The following is a 17,485-nucleotide window of genomic DNA, read 5'->3' on the forward strand; positions in this document are numbered from 1 at the left end:
TTGGAACAGATAGTAAGTTGACTGAAGGCGGAACACTGGTGTGAAAATTGAACAGTGCTGGACAAAACTGGAGGGCAGGGGTTCTGAAAGACTAGAGAATAAAGACTAGAGGATAAAGACTCACTGTGTGGATGTGAAACACAAAAATGTAACGGAGTTTTCTAAACACAAAGTAATTAGAAAAAATATAATCAAACCCAGAAAAAAGGATGGTAAAGTCAGAAGGATGTCTGACTAATGAGCCAGAATATCAGAAAACTACAGGTATCATCCTAAACTTGAGAATTAAGCTTGCTCCCTACAAACTATGCCTGTCTGAATTTGGTAAAGTCACATAGCTGACACTATCCTAAATTAACAGGCAAGTTGGATCTTGATTATAGGAAAAGCTCTTGATAAAGCCTTCCAGGATAAATTTGAAATAAAGATCACAGACCGTGTTTTAATCTATTTCCAAGACCTACCATATTTCCTGACATCTAGTAGGCACTTAATAAATTAGAAGAATTAGGAATGTAACCCAGTGAATACCACCTTAAATACATTAATAGCTGGATCAAATATATTTATCAATCAATGCATTACTATAGTCTCTATTGAAAGCATCTGAGGGCAGAGACCACGTAATATTCTTTACCTTTGCATCCCAAGACTGAGCAAAGGATACATAGTAAGTGTTTTCAGATCAACTGAACTTGGAGGAAAATATCCAGTGGCTTACCACAGAACTCAGATGGGAATACTTTTAACTATGATGTGAATGAATACCGTAGAGGTTTAAGCTGGTCAAATGTGTAGATGATACAAAGCTTGAGGATAGTTATTATTACATGAAATGCTGTAACACCTGGTTCATCTATGGGGCACCACCACACATGTTAAATTCAGCACTTCATGGGAACAATAGGAGCAATATTGAGTAAAGTCCGAACCATTAAAAACAACAGATAAAAGGTAATTTGAGGGAAAACTGTATTGACTGCTTTCAGACAAGACTATTTTTCCCCTCTGGATGCTATTTACACAGATACTGAAAATTTGAAATATAGTCTAAGGAAATGTGTAATGTATTTAGTTATGTCTGCTTTAATATTTTAGGCAAATGTGAAAAAATACTGATTTAAAAAAAAGGTTTGAAGCCTCATCTAAAAGCATATAAAGAAGCAGTTTCCTGTCTCCAAAGAACAACATTGGTTAAGTGGTCACCGAATAAAATGTGCTGAAGGACCATCTAATTCAAAAAAAATTGATTGTTTTCCAGAGTTGTTAAAATGATAATATAAATAGGTTCTGAAAAGGCCTTTGGCTGGGAAGGTACTAACTTAGAGGACAGCGGCCATCTGGTACCCTTGAAGCCTGAGGCAGGGACTTGAAAACTTAAGAGACTCCACTTTGCATGTGAAAACCACTGTCCTATCCAAGCAAGGGGATCTCAGGAGACCTCTGAGCCTGTCGCGGCGCGGCGAGTTCCTGGACCACGTTCCAGCAAGGGCTTTTCATGTCTCATGAAGATCACAATGATACAGATGCTAGCTTCAGCTTCCACTTGTTTGGGGTTGAAGCGGTTTATTTCCTGCCATTCCCCACAAAATATAAAGACCTATTCAGAGGTCAATTTCTATGTTAGAAATAGAAATATCTGACACATGCAAAAATGTGCCAAGAGTTAGATTTCTAACTGTGTAATTTTATCCTCTGTTTTCAGCAAGAAATTTAAAATTTTCCCCAAACTCATAATTTTCCTAGTACATTGTCATCTCGGTGCAACAGCAACATGAAGGAATACAAACTTTGAAGGGAGGAAAATTAAAACATTATTTTGAATATTTGAATCTTATTTGAAAGAATAAGGACGGCCATGGAATCGTTCGGAGGAGTTTAGAAAAATAGTCCAATGACTAGGGTTTTGCCAGACCATTTGCCAAAATGTTGACATGACAGTTCCCTCCAAACTTTGTCTTAGGTTTCCAAAAATGTCACCGGGAAATTGCTGAAAGAATAAACAATTAGCTCTATTGCGTACTGTGAAGAATAAGGTCTATAGCCACTGTGCATATTCACTGTTGATAGCTGGGAAGAATTTAAATGACTTTCCTAGCATTCCTTCTTTCTTTTTAAGTATAAACTAACTCAAAAAATTAGGTAAAAATTGATGATCTAGCAATGTTTCTCTGGCTGCCATACAGTATGGGCAATGAGTTCTAGACTCCAATTTATTGGTTTGTCAGAAAGTTTGGTTATTTTCATCAATTTAGCTTTACATTTAACATTCCTCTGCTTAATTGAAACCATGCGGACACATTTGGTTAGCATCCACATTCCTTCAAAAGAAAAAAAGGGTACTTTGTTTAAAATTCTGCACAGTTAACCAGTAGGTTATATTTTTCTTGCAGTAACAATTAAACACGCAGTTGGCACTTAAGAGCGAACCCTTTCTAATCCCCATTATCAATAAGTACAACCCAGCTTTAACAAACAGCCAGTCAGCTTGTGGAGGAAAGAGCATCGTCCATAACTTTGTTTTAATAATTGAATAAATGGTTTTCCGGGGACTAATCCCAGGGTTTTAAAACATGGCCTTTGGAAAATTATGACCATTTTAGAAGCTTATTCAACCCCTTTCTCTACTTCCTGCCCTTCTGGGATCCTGCCCCAAAGAGCTGGCAGAGGGTAAGATCTGAGGGGTAAGCTGGTAAGTGCCACAGTTGATTACTGCCTGTTCTTCTTTCTTTTTCAATCTCAGTGTGGAAAATTACTCTGGATGGGTTTATGAAGTGAGTTTAGAGAGTGTAGCAGGTTTCTAGGATTTGTACTTTCTCTGCTTTGGCAAAGCAATTCCAAGTAAGCCAAAGATACAACAGCAACATAGCCTGTATAGCTAAAATACAATGTTTTGAGGTTAACTAATTTAAAAAATGATGTCCGTCCCACTTTCCCTGTTAGGAAATATGCAAAGAAAAAGAAGGGAAAAAAGAAGAAGGAAGGATGACCAACAGGATGAATTAAAATGACTCCTAACTGACAATGACAGGGTGGGTCATTCTAGATCAGTCCATGCTCTCTGTGGAAGTTAGAATTGCCCTCTGCTATTTATGGGTAGATCCACTGTTGGAGACAGAGCTCTCATCTTTCAGGACATATTTACTGAGCACATAGTATGTACTACTCCCCTAGGCACTCTTGCTACCCTTGTTGTCATTTCTGTAGCCACAGAGAGATGGACAAGACAGAGCCATGTCTCCCCATATTTTACATTCCAGGCACCGCACCCCACCCCCCCCCCCCCCCGCCCACCCTCTTTCTCCTCTTCCTTAGCTTTGTGGCCAAGCACTGAGGCCAGAGCATGGTTGCTCTTCCTGAATTGTCAGAGCCCAGGGCAGGGAAGCCACACCTGACTGGAAGAAAGATAATAAGGCCTGAGTGGCTAAGTCAAGAGAGGTCCAGACGTCAAGCAGTGAGGGAGTCAGAGAGAGTGCCAAGTGCAAAAGTAAGGATAGATAATAGGCCACCACGGGAACGGCTTCACTAGAACACCCATTGGCCAGCCTCCTGCCTCTGACTTGCTTGCCCTTCCCCCCTTTGCACAAGACCAGAGCTTTCCCAGTGTGTAAATATGATCCTGTCACCCATCCTTAAAATATTTTAAGTGACTTCCCATTCATTGTCCTGGAGATAAAAAACCACAGCATAAAATGTCTATCAGAGACTTTTCCACGGCTCCCTGCGTTCCACCTCTGTAGTCAAAAGTCCAGCCATTCTGAACTAACTTCTCCCCTCGAACTCCTGTGCATTTGCCCATGCTATTCCCTATGAGAAGAGCAATCTCCTGCCCCATTCTGCTCTCCCCACCTTCTTGCCTGAAGGTACTAGAATTTCAGGTCTTTGTTTAAACGCTACCTCTTCCAGATAACCTTCCCTGACTCTCTATATCACAGAGTTCCTCAGAAGGCAGACCTGCCGTGCTTGTTTAAAGTATTTAGGGCTCACGCTCTATTCACTGAATTAATTCTCTGGGCTAAGGTCCAAGGAACTACATTTTTAGCAAGCATTCTATATATATCATAAAGTTTCAAAACTAATGACTTTGGAATGATACAAAAAAATAATGACCCATATAGCACAGTCATCAACCAATCAAAATGGACATAGCAGCCAATCAGAAATGTGCCACAACCAATCAGAGAGGACTCCGGCTACCAATCTGTCACAGTTACTAGAGTGTACTAACAATAATCAGCTGTCCCTATGCTCTGTTTCATCGTGTCTGCCCTTCCCCCGGGCTGGAATATACTGGCTGATGTTTACTGAGCACTTCCTTTGTGTCACGTATTTATTGTTTTACATACTTGTCTTCTGTTACCTCAATTAACTTTCAAAATAATCTTCTAGGTTAGGTGCTACTATTATTTTCACTTATGGATGAGAGATGTTGTGACCTGCCCAATGTCACACAGCCAGTGAGTAGCAGAGCTAGATTTCAAACGATCTGGCCCCAGAGCCCTATCCTTCACGGCACCTATCATGGTATGTCTGAGAACTTTCTTTAATCGCTAAGTCTAGTTATCCGACTTCTTCATTACACTATGATGCCCACGGGGGTTAATCTGATCTATAACAGGCTGTCTATAAATGTTGGAGAATAAAATCATGCTAATTTAGTTTAGGATGAAGGGCAGTGGATGGGTGTGAGGTTTTGGGGATTGTAGGGAGACATGGTAGGGGAGGCACTGTCCATGCACCACAGTCAGGAGTTTTGATAAAGTTTAAATGTTATTGTATGTTCTTCCAATGACGCAGGGAAACCACATTCTTTCCCATTCCATCCAAATGCCCCATGGCTCCCACATTGTTATCCAAGTTGCGAATCTTTGAGATTAGGCTCTGTTCTGTTTTTTCCCCTCAGTTTCCAGAAGAAATGCTTCAAGAATCCAGCTCTGCCTCCAATACTCTGACTACATCTCACCTTAATCCTGGACAGCTCCCGTCCTCGGCCTCTGAGATTTTCCACGGCTGGACTGGACTGGAGTATATTATCTGGTTCCTATTTGGACTTGGTCTTATAATTGGCACTCTCCCAGGGTGGGGAAACAGGGAGAGAAGAGGTTTGCAGAAGTAAAAGTGAGAGAACTCACTTTCCTAACTTCACTGTGACCTGAGAGCCTATTAACTTCTGATTAACCCCATTTCAGCACCTCCATCACCCACTACCAGTTGCCCATCTCCATCTCTGCCATTTGTTTACATCGAGCTTTGGTGTCTGTGCCACCCAGAACTGAGGTTCAAGGCAGTGATGGGAAGGAGCAGAGCCAATCTAGACAGAGATCTAGAGACAAACCAAAACTCAGACGCTTAACTATAGAGAACAAACTGGTGGTTACCAGAGAGTAGGTGGGTGGGGGGATGGGTGCAGTCAGTGAAGGAGATTAAGAGAACATGTACCATTTTGAGCACATGTAGAATTATTGAATCACTGGGTTGTACACCTGAAACTCAGGTGTAACACTGTATGTTAACTATACAGGAATTAAGATAAAATTCGACTTTTTTTAATTTAAAAAAAGAGTGAACAAATAGAGATTTAGAATATTAGGAATAATTGAAATTAGTGACTTACACTGGCATAAGCAAATATCAAAATTACAGAATTTTCTTTTGTTTTGTTTTTAAGAATGGGTTGCATTGCTTTTAGAACTAAGAAAGTGTAGCGTTCGATGAATGGAAAAACTAGGGAAGACTTTTAAGTAGCACAGTGACAATCTGGAGAAGTTCCTTAGATAGCTACAAGATTTTTAGTCTGATTCCAAAACACACATTTCCATTATAATCCTGTTCACTGTTTTTAATCAGTTCGTCATTCATAAAGAGAGCAAAGATTAGCTGAAATATATTCCATGTTTGAGTTGCCACAGATTTTCTCTCCCTGCTCTAAATCAAAAACATTCAGTGCTATCCAATGAACCAGAGAAACTAAAAACTGGTTGGAAGGACAGTCAATGATAATCCCAAATGTCACTTTGGTTTTCTGGTGATTGGCCTTTCCTGTAATGTCCTCTATCAACTGGAGTCTATGTCTCAAAATTTTCCCTGGCTTACACTTCAGTATTTAGTTATCCCTTTTCAGAAGACAATTCTACATTCAGAAGACATACACATTTAATATGAATACGACTTTTAAAAAGCAAATTATTATAATGAAAAACATATACACTCAAGGATTGCTTATGTGACTCGAGTTTCATCTAGCTAGAGTGTTGTTGACATTGATAAACCATTCAACTTTTGCTTTTCTAGTTTACAAGGTCATTAGGCAAGTTCAATGGAACTTTAGTCTACATGTGTGGGGGGTGGGGGGGCACATTTGAAGACTTATAATTTGTCAATAATTACACTCCTCCAATGAAATATTTTACATTTCTTAGTGAATTGACTCCCCAAAGACATTCTGATTATATTACCCACTATAAGAATAAAGTCCGGGCAGTTTATCATTGTCAATAGGTTTTTTTCCTCAGAGAATAATCTTTATGGAAAATACTATCACACATTTATGTTAATAACTTGGTTCTGTTAAGATAACAAATGAATCAGAACTTATTTCTAAGTTATCCATGTTAGATAGAGGTGCAATTAAGAAAGTTTTTGTCAATGTGAAAATTCTAGAATGAGGAAAGAAGTTGGAATAAAAGATTAAATGTAAGACCACTTAAAATCCAAAATAAGTGCTTAGCTAACTTATGAAAAAAAATATGCAGTATGCATTATTGCCACATCCAGCGTGGATACTTAAATGGCAGCTTTTCAGAGCTATTATTTTGTATATTTTTCCTTGTGTTATTGGCCACTTTACTCTCTATAATCAGGAAATCAGTTATAATATTTAAAAGGATCATGCATAATACATCTAAAAGTTTACTATCTTGAAAATATAATTCCCTCTGGGAAGTTTAGTATGGCTTTCTTGGATTCTTGCCTTTATTTATATTTTATAAGGGTTACATCCATGAGTGAGGTCTTGGAAATCTGGTAACCAACCAATTTTTCATGACACAGTGTAACTCCCTTAGCAATACAATGCTAAAACCAGGAAAGTGAAATTTCCTCCATTGTCTTTGGCTGTAGCTATGAGTTTCCTTTCAAAGAGACCACAAAGCAGGACTCAACGAGTTTAATAATCCTGATAGAACTAGAGTGAGTGAAAGTAATGAGCACAGACAGGGAAGCTGGGGAAAAGTAAAACAGTAAGAAAGTCGACACATGCAGGCAAAGACAATCAGTCACCAGCATCAATTTTACACTGGTTTATAAACCAGGATATTGGGGAGAGAGGGGGTTGAGAATGAGAGCGGGGAGGAGGGTTGTTTTTAATATAGTGATTTTCCTTTCGGTTTTCCCTTTTAATCCTGTGGTGTTGAAAGCACAGCTTTCTCAAAGACAATCTGACCTATAGTCAACATTATAAATCACTCCCCTAACCTCATAAGCTGAAGGTCTGCAATGAAGATCTGTAATCAACACTGTAACTCATTCTTCTACCCACATAAGTTAAAAAAGAAGAAGAAGAAGAAGAAGAAGAAGAAGAAGAAGAAGAAGAAGAAGAAAGAAAGAAAGAAAGAAAGAAAGAAAGAAAGAAAGAAAGAAAGAAAGAAAGAAAGAAAGAAAGAAACTATAACATCCTTATGGTCAATTCTAGAAAACAAATACCAAGATAAGGTTTTTTTTTCTTTTTTACTCCAAAAACTTTATATTCAACAATACTACTTGAAGCTATTACTTGTTACTTCTGGGCTCCATATCTGAACATGAACCTCACCGACATTTTCTGAAATCAGTAAGTGTAAGGCACAAAGTAATAAGAATATTGTTAACAGTAGGATTAACAATTGAGTTATACCTCAAACTTTAAAACAAAATGAAAACTCTGCTTTTAAAACTCCGATTAACGTCATCAGAGTTTTTCTGGTTATCTTGAACTATTCCCATGTGCAGCCTTCACATCAACCTATCAATTTACTAGTAAATAGTCTGTTTCTGCATAACACAGATACAACCAACCATGAATGTAGGACGATCTGTAAAAATCTAAGATCCAGAGTAGTCCAAGCAAAGTGTCAGAGATACCAGAAAAGTACCAAAGACAACAGTTCTGAGTGAAAAAAAACAACAAATAAGTAGAAAACATAGGATAGGATTGCAAACTACCAGCATGGTTCCAGATTTAGGAAACTTTATTGTCATTATATTCTATATTGGTCAGAACACTGCCAGATAACCTTGACTGTTTCTGGGTGTTACATTTTCAAATGGACAATACAAAATAAGACAGTGTCTACTGAAAACTGCTTGGTTTAGAAAACACGAACTATGAAGACATTTGCCAAAACTAATTGTTGTAAGAACCTGGGAAAGAAAAGATGAGGGTAAACTATGGTAGTATATGTCAAAGATCGGAAGAGGAGTCTAGCCTCTGTAATTTCAGAAAATATAATCAACATTTGCTAATACCCAGCACTGATTTTGTAGATCTCCATGTATGATTCTTTGCCAAACATAACACTTTATTTAAAAATTTTGGAGATCAAAAAGCCAGAAATCACTTAAAAATGTAAATCCTGCATATGTCAAGATGCATATCCAGTCTTTAATATTCATTATGTTTAGCCTGGGTTTATGACACAGTTCAGTGCACCCTAAATATTATCACAAATTATACACTTAAGATAAAGTAATAAGGCAATAGAGTCAGACACTGCTTATATTTTTTTTAAACATGTTGATAACAGCCTACCAATAATATTTCCTAGCAGGTGAAGAAATAATATATGCAGTATGGCATGAGAAAAAAAAATTAAATATAAACAGGGGCACAGAATTTGAAATTGGCAAGGCTGATGCTGTCACTAATATTGCATAGAAAATTTTAATGTCCTCTTACATCAGGCCATAATTTTAATAAGATTTTCTAATTTATTTAATATTTAAAAATTTAATGTATTTAAAGAATTACTTGGTGAAGATTGGTTAGAAGCCTTTAAATGATTAAATTTGGAATGACATATTTGCAGGCATCTCTCTTTCTTCTACTGGTTATTATATCTCTCATCCCTACATGTTAGCACCTGCTCACAGACTTGGGTGCAGGCTGAGAAGAATCACAGCAGTCATCAGTGTTTAGGACGTATATAGCATTTTCCACTTTCTCTGTCCTCTTACCTTGATCGTCTTTTTCTTATATCACTTAACAACTCTTATTACATGTCTGCAACCCTTATCCGAAACCCTTAGGACTGCTTGTGTTTGAGAATTCAACTTGAAAAAAAATTTTTTTATAAAGACCTTATGGCATACTTCCATCAGGGTCGGTGACGGCTCCCCATAATCAAACACTAATATTTCTTCCACACAGCACATGGCGATTCATGCGAAGAGAGATAAACAAAGACTACGACTAGCTTCACCTTTCTCCAGGTCAGGTTTTGCTGCCAACTGCGTTAGAGAAGACCTTTCAGTCTGAAGAGCTTTTTGAATTTCAGGACCACAGATAAGAGATTGAGGGCCTGTACATGTTCTTTCCTTGTCTGTATTCTTTCCATCCTCCCAGCTCGGATCTGGGAGCCATGGAGACCTAATTGTTTTGTTTACCTTCTTCACTGTGTCTCTAAAGCCTAGAATAATAAAACACGCGAAGTCCCGGTAAAGAGCTGTCTGGTGAATGAGTGAATGAGACGGTCTGGCATTTGAGTTCTGCCTAACAGGAGAACTCCGTATTTTATACCAGATCTTCTCTCTTGGGGACTTTATATAGTAAGACACAGAGGGGGATACAAGCTGTGGGTTGGTGTAGAAACTGAAAAACAAGACGAAACAAAACTGCTAATGGAGAGAAAAGATATGAAGTGAAAGCAAGGAAGCAACAAAAGTTGTAAGTAAACAGAAGCCATGAGGTAGAAAGAGAGAAGTATCAGAAATAACAGAAACCATGAAAGAGAGACAGACAACTGAGTCCACATACTAATAGAGTTAAGACCCAGTACTAGTGATACCCTACACATCCTTTTAAAAACTTTCTAGGGGCACCTGGGTGGCTCAGCCAGTTGAGCTTCTGACTTCGGCTCAGGTCATGATCTCGTGGTCCGTGGGTTCGAGCCCCGCACTGGGCTCTGTGCTGCCGGCTCAGAGCCTGAAGCCTCTTCAGATTCTGTGTTTCCCTCTCTCTCTGCCCCTCCCCTGCTCATGCTCTGTCTCTCTCCATCTCTGAAAAATGAATAAACGTTAAAAATGTTTTTTAAAACTTTCTATTAAGTAAAGAGTTATTGTTTGATTTTGTTCCTTGCAACCTGGAACAAACTAAGACCTTAGTTGAATCATGTAATTTCTCTGAGCCTCAAATCTTCATGTATTAAGTGATGAGTTTGGAGAGAAGATGCCAAAATTTCCTTCCACCTAAAATAATTGTGTACAGCACTGTTTTTTTTTAATTTTTTCTTTAAGTTTATATATGTTGAGAGAGAGAGACCACGAGTGGGAGAGAGGGAGAGAGAGAATCCCAAGCAGGTTCCATGCTGTCAGTGCAGAGCCCGATGTGGGGCTTGAACTCACGAACTGTGAGATCATGACCTGAGCCAAAATCAAAAATCCGACACTTAACTGACTGAGACACCCAGGCCCCCCTGTATAGCAGTGGTTCTTAAACATCAGTATACAGGATCACCTGAGGGATTGTTTAAACCCATATTGCTGCACCGTCCCCCCCATACACACACACACACACACACACACACACACACACACACACACACACAAAGTTTTTGATTTAAAAGGGTTGAGAATTTGCCTCTTTTAGATGAAGGTGATGCTGCTGCTGTTGCTGAAGGTCTGGGGACCACAGTTTGAGAACCACTGCTCCACTACAGAAACAGTATTTATTTTAAAAGGCACATGTGAGCCATTATCCACATTCCAGCGCCCTCTGCAAATTATTTGAGTTTGGCCATCTATCAAAGCATGTCCAAGGTTCCCATCCACTCTTGATATTCAATTTGATTTTCCATCCTAAAATGCAGGCCTTCTAGCAAAAACCAAAGACAGAATCTCTTCTCACCAAGGAGCTGATTTCATCATAAGGCTCACTTTTTTGAAATCAAGTGAAACTCACATTTAATATTGTTTCATGGACACCCAAGACAGGCCTCAAATAAGAGAAATTTCAGGATTCCTGTACTCTCTGGACCTACTCACTCACGGCAGCTGCTTATTTTCTAGCAGCCAGACATCTTTAATTACAAATGACACAGCACAGCCAACCTATGTCCCATTGAGTTTCAGGTTCTAACAAGGTTGCTTACTTCCCTGGAAGCAAGTTTTTATGAACTGAAAACTTCACAGAATAATTTTAATTCCTCTTCCAAAGGCAAAAGGCATGGGAAAAGGAAGCTTTGCAGCTTAATTTTTTTTTTAACATCCAGATCAAAATAATCATTAGGGGAAAAAAAAATAGTTCAAATGTGGCAGGTTCAAAAGTAAAGTCTTAGAAAATCTAGAACCACCAAATAAATGGAATGACTTTTTTGGACATAATTACACTTCAAAGCAAGTAAATACCATTATTCACTTGCAAAGACAGGAAAATAGGTGTAAATTGCTTTAAGAGCTTCATAGCTCACTAGAAAACTACTTGGCAAAATATTTTATTACCAAATGACACATGGGCAAAGCTACCCACCCTCTTTCCTGTGGGAGGAAGATTGTGGTGGGGTCAAAGCGAGCCTGGGGCAGTATTTTAGGTGATTGATCCTTGGGTGATTAATTATTGCATACAAATATGGGTGTGACAAAGCATATAAAAGGGACTCAAAGTACACGTCTGGGTCACCTGATGCTCTTTTAGAAATGAACAATGGATCCCTGAAGACTGAACTATGCATGGTACCATAGTCAGGAAAAAGAAGATGGAAAATGAAGGATTAAAAAGCTTGACAGTGATTTTTTTTTTTTCCTGAAGCCAATTTATTTTTCTTTGAGCTAAAAGGTCTCTGCCTCAAGGCTGGCGTAAAGCAACCTTTCCAGGAAGCCACATTCATCACACCAAGGAAAAGCGCCACAGAGGAGACAGCATGATAAATACCCGGTTTCAGGGTCCCATGATAGAGTGTCCAGAAATGAGGGTAAGAATTTATTTATTTCTTTGGAGCCTGGGCTGTAGCTCAAATAATATTCTCAGCAAAGTTTGCTTCAAAACACCCAATCTATTCATTGGTTTAAGACATTAGATATATTAATTACATTATGCTTTGTCATATTCTAAAAAGGTTTATAGAGTTGTCTTCTAATCTAGGACACACATGCAAGTTATTTGTTATGGTGATTGCTTGCTTTGCAGAGTGTCTGCCCTTGACCCAGTCCCATAGATCAATGTCAGGACGAGTGAGGTCTCCAGCAAGGGACAGCATGAACCCTCTTCGTCAAGGCTAGGCTTTCGAACTTAAAGTTGGTCTGAGATTCTTCCATCAGACTGACTTGGGTTTGAATTTTATCTCCAAACTTAAAGTTGTGTGACCTTAAGTGACTTAACCTCTGGAGGCTTCAATTTCCTCATGCGTAAAATGAAGCTAATTTTAAATCATGCCTCAAAGGATGTTTGTGAGTCAAATGGGACGTATTATGCATAAAGTGTTTACGTCTGGCACATAGTAAGTGTTCAATAAATATCAGTTACTATTACTATTATTATATTATTTTTGAAGAGTTTTTTAATAAATTGTTTAACGTTTATTTATTATTATTGAGAAACAGAGAGAGACAGAGCATGAGCATGCGAAGGGCAGAGAGAAGGGGAGACACAGAATCCAAAGCAGGCTCCAGGATCCGAGCTGTCAGCACAGAGCCCGACGTGAGTCTCAAACCCACAAACCGTGAGATCATGACCTGAGCCGAAGTCGGACGTTCAACCTACTGAGCCACCCAGGTGCCCCTATATTATTTTTTTATAGTAGAGCATCTCTTAATGACTTTCAATTAACTGATTGGCCAGATTAATTCACCATGCTATCCATTCCTTCTGTTAAGCATATAGACTGATGCCCATGGCATTCTAAATGTTGTCAACAGATTACACCTAAGAAGTCCTGCTCCTGCCGGTTGAGTTTTACGCTTAACATAAGTCAAATTGGTTTATTCCCACATCTGACTGTGACAGTTGGAATTGTTATGGGCTTTTTATATTTAAAAAATAGTATGTAAATGTGTGAAACATAAGAGCAAAAATATTGTTCTCTGTGGAAACTAAGTTAAACTCCTTAGAAGGATAGATGGAAAAATGATTTCTGCCAAATTAAGTGACAAAATCACAGGTTAAGAAAAAATCACAATAAGCTAGACAGCACTGCACGTAGATCACTCATAAGTATATTTAAGATCATTCTACATAGCTTGGCTAATGCTGATAAGGCTGCTATAAATATTGGGGTGCATGTACCCCTTCAAATCTGTGTTTTTGTATCCTTTGGGTAAATACCTAATCATGCAATTGCTGGGTCGTAGGCTGGTTCTATTTTTAGTTGTTTGAGGAACCTCCATACTGTTTTCCAGAGTGGCTGCACCAGCTTGCATTCCCACCAACAATGCAAAAGAGATCCTCTTTCTCCGCATCCTCGCCAACATCTGTCGTTGCCTGAGTTGTTCATGTTAGCAGGTGTGCGGTGGTATCTCGTTGTGGTTTTACCAACAACAGCCAAACTGCGGAGAGAGCCCAAATGTCCATCAACTGATGAATGGATAAAGAACATGTGGTGTAGATATACAATGGAATATTTCTGAGCCACCAAAAAGAATGAAATCTTGCCATTTGCAATGACATGGGCGGAGGTAGAATGTATTATGCTAAGCCAAATAAGTCCATCAGGGAAAGACAAATACCATATAATTTCACTTATAAACAAAACAGGGGAGCACATTGGGAAAAGAGAAGAAAGGGAAATAAACCACATGAGACTCTTAATGACAGAGAACAAACTGAGAGCTGATGGAGGGAGGTGAGTGGGGGACAGGCATGATAGGCATTAAGGAGAACACTTGATGGGATGAGCATGGGGTGTTGTATGTAAGTGATGAATCACTGAATTCTACTCCTGAAACTAATATTGCACTGTATGTTAACTAACATAAAATAAAATAAAATAAAATAAAATAAAATAAAATAAAATAAAGTAAAATAAAATAAAAGTAAAATAGACTTCCACCAAAACAAACAAACAAACAAAAAAAACACAACACCAAAAGTGAACCCTAACATAAATTGTACACCTGGATTATGATGATGTGTCAAATGTGATACGTACCTCAGTTGTAACAAACGTCCTACTCTGATGGAAGGTGCTGGTGGTAAGGGAGGCTAGGCATGTGGGGTGGGAGACCTGTATGGGGAAGTCTTTGTACTTTCCTCTCAATTTTGTTGTGAACCTAAAACTACTTTAAAAAAAAAATGTCTAAGAAGAAAAGTAAATGACCATTGCTGGTCCCATCTAAACCAGATAAAAGAGTTTCAATAGTGTTAGGCAAATACGCTTACTCATTAAGCCCCTTCTTAGAGGGGGCTAAATAAATAAGTTAAGGGAAGCAGTTATGGGTTTGTTCTGTGCTTTACCCACAACCATAATCAGTCATACAAAATAGCACGGGACCCACCCAGGACCAAAAGGTGTTGCATGAGGTAGCAAAAGAGACCATATAGAATAGAAGTTCTCCGGTGCTTCTCTACTAACTAGCAGCCTCAAAATTATCAGGAGAGTTTTCTGAGAGTACAGATTCCTAAGACTCATGTCCAGTATTCAGGTCTGGAGTAAGACCCAGAAAACTGAGGATTTTAGAAGTTTGCTGGAGGCTTCTGATGGATAACCAGTTCTGAAAAAGATTGACATCGAGCAGTACTGTCTAATCTCCATATAATGCATGACACAAATGTGACCCACATTTTCTGGTAGTCCCATTTCAAAGTTTTCTAGTGGCCTCACTCAAAAAAGAAAAAAAAATTCTTACTCACACTTTTAAATTTCTTAACAAAACATTTTATTTAATACAATGAACCCCAGATATTACCTTTCCAACATGTAATCAACATGAAAATCATTAATAAGATGTCTTACATCCTTTTTATTTCTACTAAGTGAAATCCAGTGTGTGATTTATGTTTATAGCGCATCTCGATTTGGACTAGCCCCAGTGCAAGAGTTCAACAGGCACACACTCCTATAGGCTGCCATATTGGGAAGAGCAGATACAGAGGGTAAAGGGGAAAACCACCTTAGTGATGTGGGTTGTCTTGATGATGGTAATATATTTGGATGGCTCACAACTACAAAGCCCTTAAGGAGAAGAAGTGATTAGGAGGGTCAAAAAAAGATAATGAAACAGCATGGAAAATACAAGATGAATACGACAATATGGTTCTTGGAAGCTTCATGTCCTATACATCAAGGGAGTACACACAGTCAAAGGGAAACAAGTGAAACTGATGTCCATGTACTCACGAAGGCAGAAAGGAGAAAACGCTCAATTAGACAAGAGTGAATGCCATCTACTGTGCAACTCGTTTTTTTTTTTTAATCCAAAAATAGAATTCCCACAGAGTCCATGTTCACACTTCAGAAACCTGGGGGACAGTAGAGTATGGAATAGAAATGCTTTTATAGAAAAAGTAAACTGCCCAGTATAAAGCAACTTGCAGAAGCATTTCCAAATGGTTTAAGCTGTGCACACACTTTTTGCATTTATCACGCTATTATGTTAGTGAAAACACATTTTGGAGGCTGAAATAATAAGTCCGAACAAAGAGCTTAACATAGAACTGATGCACATTATCCTTTGGGAATTCAACTAATTTTTTTTTTAAGGATTTCAGCAGTAAAGTATTCTAACCAGGAATATCACAGCCCAAAACGCTGTAAATCAAACAAAACATTTTTGAAGGAAAGCTCCTTAATTCCTCACCAACACTTGTATCAATGAAAAAACAATCAGAATAGAACAAATTCAATGTCAGAGGTTAATGGAGATGTGTGAGGTATCAGATTACAGACTTTTATTATACAGTATGTAAAAAAATTCTATAGTAGCCCAGTGTTTTGTCTCAAGCCTAACACTGCACCAACATTTAAATGTATTTGAATCTCACATATGAAATACGTTTTCTCATTTTCCTCTTACCTGATGAATCAGATGGCACAAAATCAGCTTTTGAAGAAAGTATAGAGTATTTATAAAATTCTAAGAATTCAATTTAAAACCAAACTCTTTCATGTGCAGATTCATAAATACGTAAGGATGTAGTGATGCTCCATCGGGGGATACATTTTTTTACTCATTCATCCAACAGAAGCACTGGGTTTTCACTGCTCTGTCAGGTGATACTTTTGCTCAGGTTAAAAATGGTCAAGGAGGGGCGCCTGGGTGGCACAGTCGGTTAAGCGTCCGACTTCGGCTCAGGTCACGACAGCTCAGAGCCTGGAGCCTGCTTCGGATTCTGTGTCTCCCTCTCTCTCTGCCCCTCCTCTGCTGCTCTCACTCTGTCTCTCTCTCTCAAAAATAAATAAACATTAAAAAAAAGTGGTCAAGGAAACTCAGGATTCAAACTAGAAATAAATAGTAACTTGACGACATGGACATTTAGTTTCTGTACTCATACACACAAGTCACAATGGCTGTATACTAATGATTAAAGAATTAATAGATTTTTCAGTAACTCCTTTAGGCAGAGATCTAAAAGATGTTTGAAATCACAGCAATTAAGCTTTCGGCCAAGTAAACAGACACTCACTGTGTTTCTTTGATAAGTTTGATAACTGACTGTTAATTGGCAATAGTCAGTTAATCCCAAATAAAACAACAATCAGCTAAATGACCAAACATTACACTAAAAAGAGAAGTGTTGACTTATTAATATGCCAGTGGTTTGTGCCCATTTTTCAGTAGATCAATATTTACTTATTCAGTCGACTAATCCTTGCATTTTCAATATACAAAGCCCTCTGTTAGGTGCTGCACTGAGTTAAGCTAATAATAAAAAAATAATTATTTGTTCTTTATGTTCACTTTACGAGCACTGTGCATACTCACAAATACAACTGAAGATCAATGAACACACATAGGAAACATTATGCCTTTTGATCTCCTGAGCGCCCAGTCACTGTTGTCCCCAAGATAGATGAATGTCAGATTTTCTCCTGAAAGTCTCTCTACCACTGTCACATTGGTATATAAATTGCTTCCCAAACTGCACCATCTCATGTTTATTTTCATCGTTCTCTTTATTTTGGGTTCCTCTGGCCACCTAAGTGCCCTCTCACTTATCCTCCACAGATATCTTTCCCTTTAGAATTTTTTTTTTAACGTTTATTGATTTTTGAGATAGGGAGAGACAGAGCATGAACAGGGGAGGGTCAGAGAGAGAGGGAGACACAGAATCTGAAACAGGTTCCAGGCTCTGAGCAGTCAG

This window comes from Acinonyx jubatus, chromosome B2, assembly GCF_027475565.1.
Source record: "Acinonyx jubatus isolate Ajub_Pintada_27869175 chromosome B2, VMU_Ajub_asm_v1.0, whole genome shotgun sequence".
Classification (NCBI taxonomy): domain Eukaryota; kingdom Metazoa; phylum Chordata; class Mammalia; order Carnivora; family Felidae; genus Acinonyx; species Acinonyx jubatus.